The 17,853-nt window shown below is 36.9% G+C and overlaps 1 long non-coding RNA gene across 1 annotated transcript in view; it reads right to left on the bottom strand.

Annotated features, from left to right (window-relative positions):
- Positions 1-17,853, bottom strand: part of LOC149106246 (uncharacterized) — a 19,736-nt gene extending 1,883 nt beyond the window's left edge. Inside the window, exon 1 of the long non-coding RNA XR_016209706.1 lies at positions 11,755-17,853. This is a non-coding gene — a long non-coding RNA (uncharacterized LOC149106246). The remainder of the gene's footprint in view (positions 1-11,754) is intronic.

Below are 17,853 nucleotides of genomic sequence, written 5' to 3'. Positions count from 1 at the left end.
TTTTTGTTTATTTTGACTATTTTTTTTTCGATAAATTTTCTCTAACCTATAGTCTTAAGTATATATCATGCAAGGTAATGTAAAGGAATAGGCCAAAACTAAAGGATGGAGGAAAAAGCATGGCGGCTTGGAGCGAGACAAAATTGTAAGCTAAGATCCGGCCCGGTGAGATTGGGGCGAGACCAGAAAGGGGACGATAAGGCGAAGGAAATTGAAGCTAAGAGAATGAGACGAGACTATATGAAGGAGGAGAGGGCGAAAGAAACTGAAGAGAGTCAAAAAGTAAGCCAAGAGAATTGGGTGAGACTATAAGAGGGAGGAGAGGGCGAAAGAAACTGAGGAGAGGCAAAAAGGAAGCGAAGAGAATGGGGTGAGACTTTAAGAGAGAGGAGAGGACGAAAGAAAGTGACGAGAGGCAAAAAGTAAGCCAAGAGAATTGGGTGAGACTATAAGAGGGAGGAGAGGGCGAAAGAAACTGGAGAGGCAAAAAAGAAGCGAAGAGAATTGGGTGAAACTTTAAGAGAGAGGAGAGAGCGAAAGAAATTGAAGAGAGGCAAAAAGTAAATCAAGGGAACGGGAAGAGACTATAAGAGGGAGGAGAGAAAAGGAGGCCTTGGAAACTGGATCGTGACAAAAAGTAAGGCCAGAGAAAAGAGTTAGATTTAAAGGGGGAGTAATACGCTAGGGCGACACAAATATTAAGCCGTAAGAGAATGGGGCGAGATTGTAAGGGAGAGAAGAGCGGCAAAAGAAACTGGGACGAGACAAAAAGTACGCTAAAAGCAGGCGACGAGGAAAAGGGCCAGGGAACTAGGGCGAGATATAAAATGATATCGAAGGGAACGGGAAGAAAGTACAAGGGGGAGGAGAGGGCAAGGGAAACTAGAGCGTGACCCACAGCGAGGACAGGGTTTGGGGCGAGACAAGAAGAAAACCAGGGGAGATGGGCGAGGGTTATAGTAGTGGACAAAAAGTAACCCAAGGTAGTGGGTGTAATGCTAAGTGAGGGAGGAGAAGGTGATAGCAGTAGGTAGGGAATGTGAGTGGGAATGGAGCTAACACAGGGAAAAAAAGAACAGCTAGGGCAGGTCGAGTAATAATCGCTTTGAATTACAATTTCGCAAAGTCCTTTCTTTTGTAGTTTTTTCTCGCTTGCTTTCCTCGCTCGATGTCTTCGTTAGCAGCTCGCCCTTAACTTCTTCCCTCGTAGTAAGTCTCGTAGAAACTCGCCGACTAAGCTTCGAAGTCGACTTGTAAACATATATCTATCACTCAGTTCTATTTTTGTATAAAATATCAAAGTGATCTAGATATTGATGTCCTTGACTGACTGAAGATGGAGTTTTGTTTATCTTGATTATTCAAGCAGTTCAAAAGCGCGTGTGATATCAAACGAATATATTAAAGGTCTTTACCATCGAAATAATTACTGTTGAATTAGTAAACGACAAGGAAATGAGTGCGGTGAACTAACTTCATAGTTAATTATTGTATCACTAATTTTGATTTGAACATAACTTGACGTTTGGAGATGAGAAAACAAATATAAACGAACATAACCTTTTTCACTGGATACGGAGAAGAGCTTTCATGCATGTACACACGTATGACGTAAACGTCAGTATTCGTAATGAACTATTGAAAACAATGGACGCATGGTAAATAAGGAACTGGAAGGAACACGAACCTTGCGTCATAAAAAATATTGTCAAAGAAAGACTTTGTCAAGCAAACATTTTGCTCTTTTAGAATTATGAAAAATTCCCTCGTTGTCAAGGGATTTTTTCGTGTTATTCCTATCATGAGGAAATCTGAAGGGCAAACAGAAATCGACGATGTTATGGCGCATGGCTTCTACTTGCTTTTCAGGGAAAAAGTAATCCGGAACGTGATAGAGATTTCATACGCGAACGACAAGTTTTAAAGGCGATCATAATCGAGTAATTCCAGGGATCACTAATGGCCTTATCGCCAGCAATTCTTGTCATCGTATGGACTCCAGCTGAACATTAAGTAGGCAGGTAAGAGCATTAACTTACAACTGATATTTGGCAAGCGAATGTTGATCAAGAAAATTCCATCTAGCAGTAAAAACAATGAAGCTAAATCAAACACTTTATGTTTGGCCACTTAAGCTAGCCTGGTTTTCACCAGCGACGCAAGGACAAGCGCAAACATAATAATTCATATTTACCACACGTGGTTATGTTTAGCCAATGAAATCATTGGATCCTTATAACCTCGCGCCTAAACAGTTTGGAAGGTTCGGCTGATTTTACTTGTGCTTTTGTTTACGTCGAATTTCGTTTTCACTTGGGTCATCCCTATTGCTTGCGCTTGTGCTTACGCTTGTTGAAAACCAGGTTTAAAATCTTCTCCAGTGACCCAAATTGAGTGTCTGTATGTTCTTTACATTCAGTAACAAGACGAACACACTGATACGAGCGTTCGATGCAACATGTCCAAGCAAACCGCCTTGAATACAATCTTCTGTCTAGTCCGTAAAACTCAATATCAATAAGATACAGTCTATTTTTTACTTCAGCACTTTCTAGAAGTTTAGACGAGTTTTATTTTCGCGGTGTCGCGTGAAATTCAGTTGAACGCGAGGGTACATTTTGTCTTGGACAATTTAATAATAATAATTGATAATTCTAATTAAAATTAATTTTCAGGTTATACTGTGCGCTTTAATGATAAATTTGCCTTTTCCACTTCAAAAGGTCCTTATTTTAGTTTTATAGAATGTTCTGTCTTTAGATTCGTCCAATGATCTGTTTTAGTAAGTAAAATCTGGCTTTAAGATGACTGAAAAAAAAAATGTCGTTAATAAGAATTATGCACAATCAAAGTTTTAATCTTAATTACTGTTTTCGTAATCCTAGTGAACTATAGCCATGATTAAGAGTTCGTCCCGTTCGATTCTTTAACGGATTAAAACACTTTCACTTGAAAATATATTTATCTTGAAATTACTTTTGGTATATGAATGAAAGAACGAGAGTTTGCTCTGACAGTGAATTAGATATTCAGATTTTCGCACACATGGTGATGAACTTTTGTCATTTTGATAACCACCATAATTTCGCTATTAAAATTAAGTCATCCTTTAGATAGAAAACATGCCTCTACACACGAGTTCGTTTTCGCCTTCAACTGAAAAAGCTGCCGTGGGACCCACCTTGAAGAATGCCCAGTCTCTTTAATACTGCTCTAAGGCCTTAGCAAATTCAAATTAAACAGTGCAAATATTAAACATGGACTGCTTACAGTTTGCTTGAACCATAACAAACATACAGGCCCGAAAGATCAACTTAATTACTACTGGTGCGAGAGAACGAGAGTCAAGATATTCCATAAATATGCCCCTACAGCTGACCCATCAAGGTGATCAAGCTTGTAGACCTACTAGAAATTTGAAGGCTATAGTTATGCTTGATCGATATTGGAATGGAAAACAACAGTGACAAGCGAAACGTTAACAAACAAGTGTGCCAGTTTTGCTGCCAAAAATTCAGTCAATATGGAACGATCCAAGACTTGGAAATTTCGATACACTGACCGGCCGTTAATAACATTATCTCATAAAGAAATGTTCCTGCCATTTCAGTACAGATAAGAGAGGGGTCTTTTCCTAATTGAAAGGGCATTAATGATACTCAGAATGATTTCATTATCTTTTAGTCAAACTTCTGTTTCGTTCATTTCAATTATTTGAATCAAGAATGAAAGATGATCGAGTTCTGACTCATGCAACAATGTTTTCTGTTAGTGAATACATTTTCTAAGCTCAAGTTTTGAAAATAATTGTTTTAAGTTTAGGGAAATCAGTTTTATTGTTTGCCCAAAAACTGACAGAAGATTATGTTTACCTTCGCACGTATTAACGCTCACAAATCAAACTTGAAGAAATACATCAAAAATATAAAGCCTCGTCCCATTGGACCTTTCAAAACTAAACAGCGTTCTAGCAAATAACACTGCCCGTTAGAATAAACCTTGATTTTTTTTTAATTTTTTACATATTGCGTCACAAACTTGTTCTAACGAGAACTTCTTTAAATAAAGAAGAGCAAACGTTTGTTCGCTTTGAAAAACATTTAGCTCCAATTTTGTCAAGCGACATATCTCAAGCATTCAAGAAGCTGACGATGTAAGCTTTCATTCCGTTCTGGTTATTTATTTCAGACCATTGTTCGTTTTAATTTGTTGTTAACCCTCACTGACTCTATTTTTTTCTCTTCTAAATTTTAGTTTTTTGCTGTTTCTGCTGAAAAAAACAAGTGAAACGCTGTGTTAATTACTTCAAAGGTAATATATTTAGATACGTTTAATTGAGTTTACTAAATGTTCAGATGTCGAGCTAAAAATTTGTCTTTAGTTATATGAAAATAGAAAATGATTAATGTTTGGCTCCACCAAAACTGATTGGGAGAAACTATCAAATTCAAGTAATCGCATTTCACATATAAATAATTTGGTCATATGCTCACATTAAACCAATTCTTGTTTCTGTAAGCAAGAATGAATTATTTTCACGAGCTTTAAAATAAGATCACTTACAACAGACGCCTGCATTATTACATTCAAGATGGCAAACTCTCGGAAAAGGACTGCTCAGTTATTTAGTGCCCTGAAAAAAAATTAATTTAAGACCAAAATGTGTCAAGTAGCTTTCTTTCGAGTATTCTAAATAACAAACTAAATTTGAGATTCAAAATAGAAAGAACGAGCCTATAAGCAAAGTTTTCCTTTGCTCACAAAACAGTAGCATCCAATAAGAATGATTCTTACAGAATGAGATAAGTTGTTAGATAATGAGCCCCAGCCTGTTTTCTGAGTCAAGATACTTTATTATTTTGCTCATGCTCTTGATGGTTCTAGTTTAATGTTCGTTCTAGTTAAAAAAAAAAAACGTGAATCACATCAGTGTAAGAATTGAAAAGGCTAAACCTTGACTACTCTATCAGATTTTTGAGTTGGGTCTAAGACTGCCGTTATAATCTGGTTTCAAGACTGACATTTGTTTTTTAATTTCAAACCAAACGGAGACAGTGAAAATTTTCATATTAAGGGATCTAAGTACCACGAGTTTCCTCGTAATTTCGCGTATGTTATGATAATTTCATCAGTAGTAAGGAAACTAAACGTGACAAACAAAAATGAACAAGAATGGAAGGCTTCATTCTATTGGACAAAACCATGACTGAACGTTAAACAAAGTGTTTTGACCGATAGCATCACGTATTAGAATTTACCTTGTTTGGCAAACTTGATCTTACAAGAAATTCATTAAACAAAGAAAGGAGAAGTAGTGTGCGGCTTAGCCTGAATAACGATACAAGAAGCTGACAATGTAAGTTATCATTTTAGTTATTAATCTTTGGCATGAAAGGGACTTTCAATAAGTTTTACATTTTTACATTTTGCAGTTACATTTTCGCTCGTTTTTGAATTACATCTTACACACATTTTCCTTTTCGTTTCTACCTTTTAGTCTGTGCTGTTACGCTGAGTTACTTAAGAGGTAATTTGTTTAGTTTTCTTATTCAACTGAGTTCAGTGTTTAGTAATTACTTTAATTACTTTTCTCGGTGCAGAGAAACACTTTAAACATACAAAAATAAATTCATTTTTCGGAGAAAGTCCCTTTCATGTGAATCACTTTTGGTGCAATTTAACAACTTCGTATTTTCTTTCTGAGTCAGGTTAAGAACTTCTCTTTCCATGCACATGCTTATTTTAAAATGAAACGTTTCTGTCGTGTTAATTTTTTGTCACAAACATAAGTTTCAATTACTAAGGTGCAATTTTCCTTCATCTATGTTGAGTGAAAAGAAAAAAAACAAACAAACCTAAGACGTGAAAAATTCAAGTCCAAAAGTTCTTTATCTATACTTATTACATTAACAACTTTGATTAGACTGTATCCAAAAACTGTGAATATTTTCCGAAAGTGACGAAATATTGCTGAATTCGTTAAGGTAGAATTAATCTAAAACGGAGCAAAATTAAGATGATACGCAAAAACTTCCAGGCAAATGGACATGCAGATAAATTCAGGAGTTTAAAGCCCGGAGGTCCAACAAAACTACGAGAATTCGGAATTTTCGAACTTTGTCCACTTTCATCAACATCGCTCTTTCGCAAAGAGTACTTTCCCACCAAGGTCAGTTTGAAAGTGGATTTCAACGAGTAAATTGTTTTTTCTTCCTTTTCTTGCTAACGCTAAATTTGCAAACTGTCATACCACGTGCATAATTACCTCAAAGGAAAGTATATTTAGAATAAGAGTCTATTTCATTGGTTGATTGAGAATAAATGTAACCAATAAGGCTGCAGGTCTGTTAAATTAAACTTCGAACGTGTATAAACACGTTTATCTTGACAACAAAGAAAAGAATACATAAAATGGAGGAGTCCATGTCATTGGTCGATTTAAACCTGAACCAGCCAATAATTCTGCTGGTCTTATTTTTGCATTTTACAAGTAAACATAGGCAAAACTTGTTTTCACATGGAACTCACTCACTGTAGACCAATAAAAAGTTCTGTTACATCGCTGATGCATCATTTTCCTTCAGTTGATAGCAACAGGAACAAGGTAGGAACTGTATCAACTATGCTAAGTTAACTGTAAGAGGATTGCATTCAACAGGCAACCATGTTCAAAATGTGCTTGCCGACTTTTCACTCAGGCTAGAAACTCGTTTACCAGAGAAAGAACTAGGGAGAACGTTTTGTCATATTTTCGGAGTATTATTTTCCTAGATACCATCTGGACCAACGTAGGAACGTTTATAAAAAAGCTTGTGATAAACTTCTGAAATCAGGTATTCTAAGGAACAAAGTCAGTTTCCAGAACGATGTAGAGCATAAAGTTAAAGGGAAATGAAAATCAAATCAAATCAAAGGAAACTATGAAGAAGTCGTTGATACATTGCCTGCATACATTTACTTGATCTATAATTAGTTTATAGAAATGACTTTTTGAAAGCCTTTTTGAAAGCTCAGGTAGTGCATGTGCAGTGTAACTAGGCAAGCAAACAAAAATCAAATTACAGGCTGTTTATTCAGACTGCTTATAAATTTTAAAATGGAATATATTAATTAATTTTGATTGGCATTGGAAAAAAATTATTTTTACCTTAACTTGTACATGTAGTGTCAATGGACTTCTACAGTCTGTTGCACAACGCCATTAAATAAAAGTTCACCTTAATCACCAGTCCCAAATTAACACCCAGTTAGAGTTGTTGGTCATCATCTGTATAACATTAGTGAGTCACTGAGCAGTGCATTTTGGGTCAAGGTAATTTGGTTGTGGCGCTTCTTAAGTTAACATTCGAGTGTTGCATTATGAAAAGGCTGTATTGCAATTATGCAGAACATATGTCACATGATGCCATGATGTCATTTATTATTTTAAGACAATCAGCTTGAGAATGCCAAGAATATTTTGCACAATTTTACTTTAGCGGGACACAGATCCACTGTAATTGGCTAGGCTGTAGTGGTCTCCCTGCCTAATAATAAAAAATTTATGTATATAAATATTTTAATTAGTTAGGCAAAGCAAACATGAACAATTTGATTTTAGCTAGCTGTTAAGTGGGAATAGAGAGAAAAGTATTTCTGCAAATATTACAAGAATCATTTCAAACAGTTTTCAGCATTCCTCCCAGAAAGGGCTACTTGAAAAAGCCTGGCTGAAAATGATACTCTTCCATGAAATCCCCTGCTACATCTTGTACCAAAAAGGTTTTATCGAATTTGAACCCAAAGTGAAGGGGATGATTTTGTTCACAGTTATATAAGTTTTCTCCACGTAACTATGCCCAGGGGGTTGGGAAAAGGGACCTTACCAAGTTTTACACAAGGAGGCTCTGCCCCAAGGTAAATATACTTTCCCTTTTGTATAGTGCGGTTTTTTTTTCAGAACAGGTTACCCTTTTATAGACATGTAGCTTTAAACTTGAAACCCCTTTCACATATCTACAGTAGACTCATTACTTCTCTATTCGTGGGTAAATTAGCAATGCATGTTTAAAATCCCTGCCTTTTTTTCATACTTCCCGCCTGATAGAGAGTGTACCTTGAGTCAACTATAGGGAGTCCCCTCAGCTTGATGCAATACAAAATAAAAAGGGTATTGCAGATTGTAACGTAAACAATAAAAATAACAACAGCTTCTTTCTTGGAAACAGCTAGAGATCACATTATTTTATTCCTATCTTGGGAATTGTTTGTGTTCATTTCACTAGCAAAGCAGAAATATTCAAAACTATTTCAAGTTTTGATTACAGTTGCTTATGTATCTCGTTTCTAGACCAAAAATAAGATTGTACATACATAACCAGCCACTATGCTTGTTTGACATGGTTTGTGTTTGACATGTTTGGACAGTAAATCTCTCTCACAAAAACTAGATCTACACAATCTCTTGAATGCTAATTTGTCCATCTATCAATCAAATTTTAGAGCATATTTACTCGATCGTCGATGCTGAAGAAATGCTCATTCTGGTCGAACTGCATAGAATACAGAAGAAATGTAGTGTGAAGAACAACAAAATTAAAAGATTAAGCAATTTGAATTTTTTGCTTGAAGTGAATTAAAGCTTATTTTAAAATACAAAATAATTAAATCACGGTTTTAATTTCGAATTTAAGATACCAGCACCGCCAGAATTTCGATGTGTACATAAAAAAACACAATACAGAAACATGCTACCTTAGGCTTACCTTGGAAGTCTTACCCAAGAAAAAAGCTATGAGCCACGTCTGGTAAACACGATCTCATTTCCTGACTTTGACTGGTAACAATTCTTTGACCTCGCCTACCGCGCTGTTGTGACCAGTACATGATCACAGTCATAAATACCTCTCTCAGCTTTCATCTACGCGTGAGCAAAAGCCCTGGGCAAAATACTACATATTTACAAAAGCGAAACACATGAACCAAAATGGCCGCGCTCAATCTCCGAGAAAAGTCGTACCCAGGCTCTCCATGTTATCGGCCAAAAGTTTACATCTCAGTGAGTGACACGTTTGCATATTTTGCCCCATACTAATAGTCGTTTCTACGCTTCGCGTATCCACGACTTAAAAGAGGTAATTGAATACCCTAGAACTGAAGAAGCGTGTGCTCTGAGTTTGCAGTTTCTTTTCTTACTGCAATCGAATTCGCGAGTTCTTGAAAGTATCCATGCAAATCTATGCATATATTGGAGCAAAACCATCGTTTAGTAAAGTGAAAATTCTAGAGTGACAAACACAGAGTGATCTACATTTTAAAGAAACAGAAATAAAAGAGAGTTCAGTTCATGTCAGTTCACTGACATAACAAAGAAAGGTGGTGATATTGAGAATGGTAGGTCTGCGTTGTCGTGTTTCACCTTAAAACTGATATCTTTAAAATTACCAGGAACCCATCTTGTACTTTCACGTTAAAATGTACTGAAATTCCACAGCCTCTTTCGATCTGACTTTGTCATTTTTCTCTCGTTTTCTTAACGGTTTAGATGGCGGACGAAGATAATACAGTTATCCAGCCCACCTCGAGGGGGGTTAGGAACGAGCGCTTCCGTCAGGAGATAGTGTCGTTTCCGCCCTAAGGTAATTCCCTTGAAATTGTTCTACTATCAAACTTTTTTTGAAATTTGGCATAATTAACATTCATGATATGAACATTAAAAAAATGCAATAAAAAATGGGGTCATCGTGCTTGTTTACGCGTCAGCAGGTTCTTAAAATGGGGTATTTTTACTGGTTGCGCGTTAAAAATTCGAATCACCTTCATACCATTCAAATCACCTTCAAGTCTTGGTTACTTGAAAGACACAAAATTTTATCGTGAAAGCAAAGCTTCAGTTCTTCACATAAGCAGTATTGCTTCATTTAAGCCGTTTTTGATTGCCTGGTAGTGGGAATATTGCAATTTTTCGGACAGTTCCGTGGTTAGCTTGAAGTCCTCGCCTTGGCCAAAATACACCCAGTACGGAACTATTTTCCAAAAAAGTCATGTTCTACTATCAAACTTTTTTCTTCTTCAAATATGCCCTTTATTAGACTGTTCTTAGCAAATACCTCAAAAACAAATTGGGGGTCACCATGCTCGTTTAAGAGAAAATGAGCATTTATTTCGCTATCGAGCTTAGTTTGAGGGAAATCTCTTACGTTTTCTACGCGCACGCGCTCATGTGCTGTTACCTGAAAAAAGGCGGTTATTTCTCTCTTTTTAGGTGTAGCTTTCATTAGCAAAATAATCACAAGCATAAGCATAAGCTAGTGAGGACGGCAGCGACACAAGCACTGGCATAAGCACAAAACCAAGAAGAATGAACACACTAATTCTACTTGCAGAAACATGATCTTGAATAGGGTCTGGGTGACATAATCTGCTAGTCTAAGTTGTCAGTTTAATTTTCTCCCAATTCTCAGCTATAACTTAATTTTGCAGGCCTGAGACCTCTGCTATTATTAAAAAAAAAAAACACGTCTTATCTGAAGTATCTGTTCAACTTCATCAAGGCCCTCTAAGAAGAATGAACGGTTTTCTTTTTTTTATTTTTACGCGTGGGATTATTCCGTGCGTGGCAACGAGAACAGCAACAACAACAGCAACAAAAGAATGATTGTGTTTATTCAGATCTCAGCAATCACTGAGCTTGTTTTCACCAGTGCACGCAGTAAGATGTTGATGATCAGCGACTTTTTAAGAAAATTTCGTAACAAATGGCGTTACTTAACTACACTTTACTGTGTTTGCGTATGTTCCTCATGAAACTCAAGTTTAAATTACTATGATCCAATTTTCCTTTAGTCATGTCAAGTGGGAAAAAAGAAAAAATTTCCGATCCGAAGGTTATAAATCGTCAATTTTTTATTCTTTACCACAATGATAAATTAAATTTTCTGGTATTTTTTTAATGTCATTGTAAAAGAGAAATCACGACCCTCTTTTCCATGATCCACTCTGGTCCCTGTTACAGTTAAGCTTTCTGCATGCAGGTTATCCTTTCCGGGGTCTTACTCACCTGAATAAAACCCTAGGGCCCGCACTAGGGTAGGAGAGGTGGGGAAATATCCGCCGAAAGTGAAAACACAGCGGGACGAAATGTAAGCCAGATGAATAGGCCAAGGCTATTAGGGGGAGGAGGGACCGAGGAAATTTCGTGAGACAAAAGGGAAGCCAAGTGATTGGGATGAGACCATAAAGGAGAGAACATTTCGAGGAAATTCGGGCGAAACAAACTGTAACTTACATGAGAATAGATCTAGAACGAGACTATAAAGGAGAGAGGGAAGGAAAATCAGGAGGAAAAAAAAAGGAAGCCAAGGGAATGAGGCGAGACTAAAAGGGGATGAGAGGGCGGGGGAATTTAAAAGACGAGACAAAGAGGAAGGCAAGAGAATGAGGCGAGGCTATTAGAGGGAGGAGAGGGCAGGGGAATTTGGGGCAAGACAAAATGAAAGACAAGTGAATGGAACGAGACTATAAGGGGAAGAGAAGGACGAGGGAAACTAAGGCAAAACAAACAGCTAGGACTGGCACTTTGGTGAGGGAGTTAAGGCGAGGACAAAATGCCAGGCATTTGGGGCAAGGCTTTTAGGGAAGAGGAGGGTGAAGGAAATGGTGCAAAGAGTTTCAACTCCTCCAGCGCGTTGTGTAAATAGCCAATTGGTCAGCCTCCCACCAGTTAGGATTCTTAATAAATTATGTTCTATTTGCAACATTTGTTTACTTACTTACAGTGTCTTCGATCAGCCGGTCAAGTGTCCCTTTGGGCTCCCCCGGTGGACATTGATCTTGTGATAACAAAAATTACACTCCTCACTCCTCTAAGGTAGCTAATTTGTCATGCCGACAATTTTTCCGATGATCACAAGTTTCCTCGCTAAGCTTCGGAAACTCGGCGCTTCTAATAACAAAAGGGCTATTGTTTATGTTAAATCACCAAAATGGACCCACTACAATAGACCATTTCTGAATACACTTGACACTAAGTAAACATGTAAATAAAGTTATTTTATTATCATATTTATTTTATTTATTTAAAACAACGGAGTGAGTGGGAATAAAGCAAACAGAGGGAGAAAAAAGTGAAGGTAATAAGTGTGAGACGAAAGGTAATCGATAGGAATGGGAATGTAGATAATCGCCTAGAACTGACTTTCGCGGCAAAGTCCTTTCTACGTCAGAATTTCCTGACTTCTCTTTGTCGCGACTTAGCTTCAAGGTCGACTTGTAATGACACATTTTTCACTCATTTTACTTTAGATTAGAAAAGCTAACTGACTGAAGGTGGAGTTTAGTTTATCTTGATTATTCAAACAGCTCAAAAAGTGCGTGTGATACCAAACGCATATATTAAAGCACTAAATAATTACTCTTGAATTAGTAAGCGACAAGAAAATGAGCACGGTAAACTAACTTCAATGTTAATCATTGTATCGCTAATTTTGGTTTAAAAATGAGAAAGAGGATACGAGGGCAATCTATTTGCGTTCTTGGGAAACAGGCTCAAAAACCCAGAAACATTCAAGATAAATTAATTGATTGACTTTATGACTGCCACTGAATGAAAAGAAACGATAAACATCCACTATCGACCAGATGATTTGTTGACCGTTAAGTATTTTCAGGGTAAGCTGCTTTAAAACTAAATCGTTTTGTACGTCTTCTAAAAATTCCAGAGATATGTTGGAAGTAACAAGTCAAAAATTTCGCTCCAGACAAAGACCAGTGAGATTGCCGATATAGACTTTCTAGAAATCCTCTCCCAATAATACTTCTCCGTGGCCTGTTGGTTTAGCCGTTGAAAGCACGCGACTTCGTCGCTTCAAAATTGTCTCCTTGCCCCGCTGGAGGGAGATGAACACGGGAAGGATTAAGAAAAGGTCGACTTGTGGGAAGTCTAATGCCGATATTGAATGCTCGAGAATTGTTTGACTCATGTTGTAGATTTTTTTAATTATTTGCTGTAGCTTTTTGTTATTGTGTTAAACGTTTTTCCTGCTCCAAAAAAATTGAGCTTTACACTCGATTCCAACTTTACCAAGAACATTTATGCGTGTTAGACAGAGAATTCATTTTCACAAGTCTTTGGTGAAACCACAAAACTATGTGCAGTCGTAGTATTTCAAAAATCAGAAAAAGAAGACAAAACAGCTTGTTCACGGTCTATTTGAGTTCTTGATAAACAAGCTCCACAGGCTCAACATACATAATATTCAAGATAAATTAATTCATTGAATCGTTGTCTGCCACGAGTAAAACAAACTGGAAACATCCATGATCGAGCAAATAATTGTTTGCCTGCAACGTTTTTGAGGAATAAACTGCATTATAATTTTTTTTTTTGTAACAGTTCTTGATATTGTAAAAGACATAAAAATCAATATTAATTTGGCACATTCAGTGTAAGACTATGAGTAGGTAATGTTTATACACATCTAAGGGTTGTGTCGTTTTTTATGAAAAGTACCTGTTTTATCAGTGCAGGAAAATCACGCAAACTTTCTTAGTTTAATCGCCACTTTGGTTAGTTGTGGATACGTAAATTATTTCATGAAACGAATAAATAATGACTTTGTCATTTTGTTGAAAATAAGGCTAAACTTCAGAATTCACGACCGGTAAAATATTCCTCATCAAATCACTTAAGCTCTCAAAATGGAATCAACAGTCAAACATTCCTCGTTCTATAAGCGAAATTAACACTGGATTTCCTTGCATCATGTAAACACTAAGACAATCTTTCTTGATTTAATCGCCACTTTGATTATCTGTGAATACTTGCGTTGTTTAGTTCTTAGAATAGGTAAAGATTTTTTCACTGCGTTGAAAATAATAGACCTCTTTAGCTTAGGCGGTTTTTTTTTTCCATTGTAGACCACGTAATGTTCTCTAGATAATTTTTCTTTTATCCATCTTAAAATTATTCATTAAAATACATGCGACTATTTAAAAATTTGAAAGCAAGAATTCTCAAGAGTATCATCACGAGGTCTGTAATGGGAACACAAACCGCCCAAGCTAAAGAGGTCTCTTGAAATATATAATTTCGCTCAATAAAGCCACCATCACGATTGAAACGTGCAAGGGATTACAATTTCAAGCAATTTAGCTTTATACATTCGTTTAATTTTCACTCATCCTGTATTAAATGCTGAACATAAATTTGTTCTCTTTACTACTGCTAATATAATAACGAATGCAAACTGAGCAAGAACACAACACTCAAACAAAGGCTGTTTCCTTCCGCAACTGCCCAACAAACGCAATCACCCGTAACTGCAATGTTCACTCACTAACAAGTTAGTATACTCTTTGGAATACTGAACGATGAAAAATATTTTCGCTCGCTGTGTGATCCGAATTGGTTTAAAATTGCCACTGATAAATTCGAAATGGCACAAGATCAAGAAGGCTCCATCAACCATTTGGAAAAATCAAGGAAAAAACAAACCGCCAAACAATACCTCTTAGAACAATACGTACTGTTCTACAAACTTGTTCAGACGAGAAGCGCATCAACCACTAAAAGAAAAACAAACGTTAAGTTAAGTAGGGACATTTTATTTGACCTTTCTGAGCCGTTTTCTCAACAACTTGTCAAGCATGTAAGCCTGTGAGTTTCGCTTCATTGTTGTTATTGTGATCGCTTTAGATCTAAAACACTCATCCTTTTTTCACACTGTTAGTTCTCTGTTGCCGTATCAGACAATCCAGACACTGCGCAGTCATTTGGAGGTAAGCTATGTTTACTAACTACCATAGCACTGTCTCGGCGCAGAAACTTCACCCGCTCTAAAAAGGAAGAAACTAATTCCTTGTAGTCCTGTATCCCTCGACTAAAGACAAATACTTTTAAGGTTATTCCCCAGTATTGCATTGCGCTCCCTACTGCGCATAATTTCACGCGTGATTAGCGCGCGCATTAAAAAATGGCGGCTTTTTCTTTACGGCTGGACCTCGCCATAGAGGTAAATCGTCATTTTCTCGAAAACCGGTATGGTGACCTACCATTTTTTTCTGTTGTGTTCAATTGAGTAATAAATTTCTCAAGGTAAAATAAATATGGGCCAATTCTCAGTGTTGAGCAAGAAACAATCATCGGAAACGTGATTTTAGCAAGCAATCGTGGCTATAATCATGGTGCTATTGTCAGTATTTATATGGTACAAACAAGGAGCTGTTGTTCCTAAACGAACATGGGGGCCCCTCATTTTTATTTCCAAATTTAAGTTCCTACAATAAAACAGTCAATAGGCAAAGTTTGACGAAAATCTCAGTGTAGGTTCTATTTCAGTGGAATGACCTTAACTAAAACTCGGCGAGTCCCGGTGGACAGCGAGAATGCTAATTTATCATCGGAGCGCCTTAATCCTGGCGAATCTATCAACTCGGCAAAGTTTTCTAGATTTTCAATAAGCGGAAAATTATCTTAAGCTAAACTCTGTGCTGAACTGATCCTTTAACGCTTTTTTTTTTTAATTTCTACTAGCTAGAATGTCCGAAACAAACTCGACATATTAGCTAGTTAGTTTGATAGTTATTCTGTCAACAAATGTGTTCGATGACAACAAATAATTCGTAACGTAAAGTTGAGACAGTCATACAGTCCTCGATCGCGACTAGATCGCTGTATACTGCTAATATATAGATTTAGGCCAGCCTAAAAGCGTAGCTCCTGTGCCGGGTTGTTCAAAGCCCGATTAAGCTAACCCAGAAAAAAGTAGAATTTTGATTTGAGTTTTGAAACTTTGCGGTGAGGTTTTCTGTATATCGTTTGGCCTTCTGGTTTAAGTTTTAATAATCACCCTATACACAAAACAAAACAGCAAAAAACATTTGTATAGAAGAAAAAGTTATATTTTGGTTAACTTTTAATCCTGGGTCAGCGTTAACTGGCTTCCGAACAATCCTGCCCTGTTTCCAACAAGTTAACCTAATATTAGCCCGCGATCCAATCGATAACCAGCACTTGGTCGGCGGTCAACTCCAAAAAAACACGTGACCTCAAGGAGCTGTAAACTTGGGCCCGCGATATGGTCACGTGATACTGGTCAGCGGATACCTTGTTTTGACATGTGTCAATTGATCATAACGTGGATGTCCAATATCAAGGAAGTACACGGTAAACCAAGGTCGCATATCTGTCAATCTATTATTTGGAGTATGGCCGCCATGTTGGGCAAATCCGTCGTCGTCGCCGTCGTGCATACGCGCCCACGAGCAATACCGCTAGCCATGATAACCATGAGAAAATCAACTCATGGGTTTCTTTTTCTCTCCTATATGAGTATGGGGCTCCGCTTGGCGGCCCTTCGGGTCGCCGGAGCTCCGCTAAAAAGGTACCCTTTCTTCGTCGCTAATTCTAAAGAGAGACTCTTGCTCTCTTCACTAATAATCATCATAACAAATTTAAGAAAATTAAGGCAACCCCGCAGTAACTCAGAACTCAAATATTTCGCAAACCAGTCAAATGATGGATCACTGATTTGCTGAGCTCAATTGATGACAAATATACTCAGAAACGTAAATTAGTGATTTAGACTGGATCTCTTAACTGTTTGCTTTTTTCACTAACTTCATTGCGAAATTTAATTGTCGCGAAAATTAAAAAAAAAACACTAGAATGGAGTAAAGTAACAATTATTTCACAAACTTGCTAAGTTCCACCCCCAACACAAGCTTGAACAAACCCAGCGACTACTTTAGCTACTATTCTCTTTTTTCCCCTTTATTTTTCACCCGCTTTGATTTTAAATATTTACACATTCTCCGGTCTTCACGTCAGCTATCCAGTAAATTTATGTTACCACTCATAAAACCCGCGCGCTCGGTTGCTTCGAAAGAAAATGATTTAAATTAAATATTCATTGACAGCTGTATATCAAATAAATGTTACAACATTGAAAAAAGCCATGATGACCCATAATGATTAATGAACAAATCATAATTGCAACCAATATTAACATAAACAGTCTCACTGAAACAAGATGCACTGTAAAATAATTGCTGTGAACAGTGATGTGAATTTGATTGATTTTTTAAGTAATAAGATGCACACTCGAGTAGAAAGAAGGGATAATGACTTTGTTATCAGTTAGATGAAAATAAGGCTAACCTTTGAAATACATGGCCACTAAAATATTCCTCATCAAATCCTGCTACCGCGGTCAGCACTCAGGCTCACACAATGGAAACAACAGTCAAACATTCCTCGTTCTAGAAGCGAAATTCAAACTGGAATTACTTGCACCACATAAAAACTGAGACAAACGTTCTTGGTTTAAACGTCTGTGAGCACTTAAGTAGTTTAGTTCTAAGAATAGATAATGACTTTTTCATTGTATTGAAAATAATTGAAATACAGTATATCATTTTCTCTTTAATAAAGCCACCATCACGATTGAAACGTGCAAGGGATTACAATTTCAAGCCATTTAGCCTTATAGATTCGTTTTTGCTCATTCTATATTAAATGCTGTAAATAAACTTTTTCTCTTTACCACTGCTAATATCATAACGAATGCAAACTGAGCAAGAAAACAAAACTCAAACAAAGGCTGTTTACTTCCGCAACTGTCAAACAAATTCAATCACCCGTAACTACAATATTCACTCACTGACAATTTAGTATACTCTAAGGAATACTGAGCGATGAAAAACATTTTCACTCCTTGTGTGATCCGAATTGGTTTAAAATCGCCATCGATAAAGTCGAAATAGCACAAGATCAAGAGGACTTTTTCAACCATTAGAGATAAATCAACGAAAAAAAAAAAACAATCAAACAATACCTCTTAGAACAATACGTATTGTTCTACAGACTTGTTCAGA

This window comes from Orbicella faveolata, unplaced genomic scaffold (genome assembly GCF_042242905.1).
Source record: "Orbicella faveolata isolate gen_17 unplaced genomic scaffold, um_ofav_v1 contig_3, whole genome shotgun sequence".
Taxonomy (NCBI): Eukaryota; Metazoa; Cnidaria; class Anthozoa; order Scleractinia; family Merulinidae; genus Orbicella; species Orbicella faveolata.
Note: the sequence above shows the minus strand (reverse complement) of the source record. Positions and strands in the feature narration are given on the sequence as shown.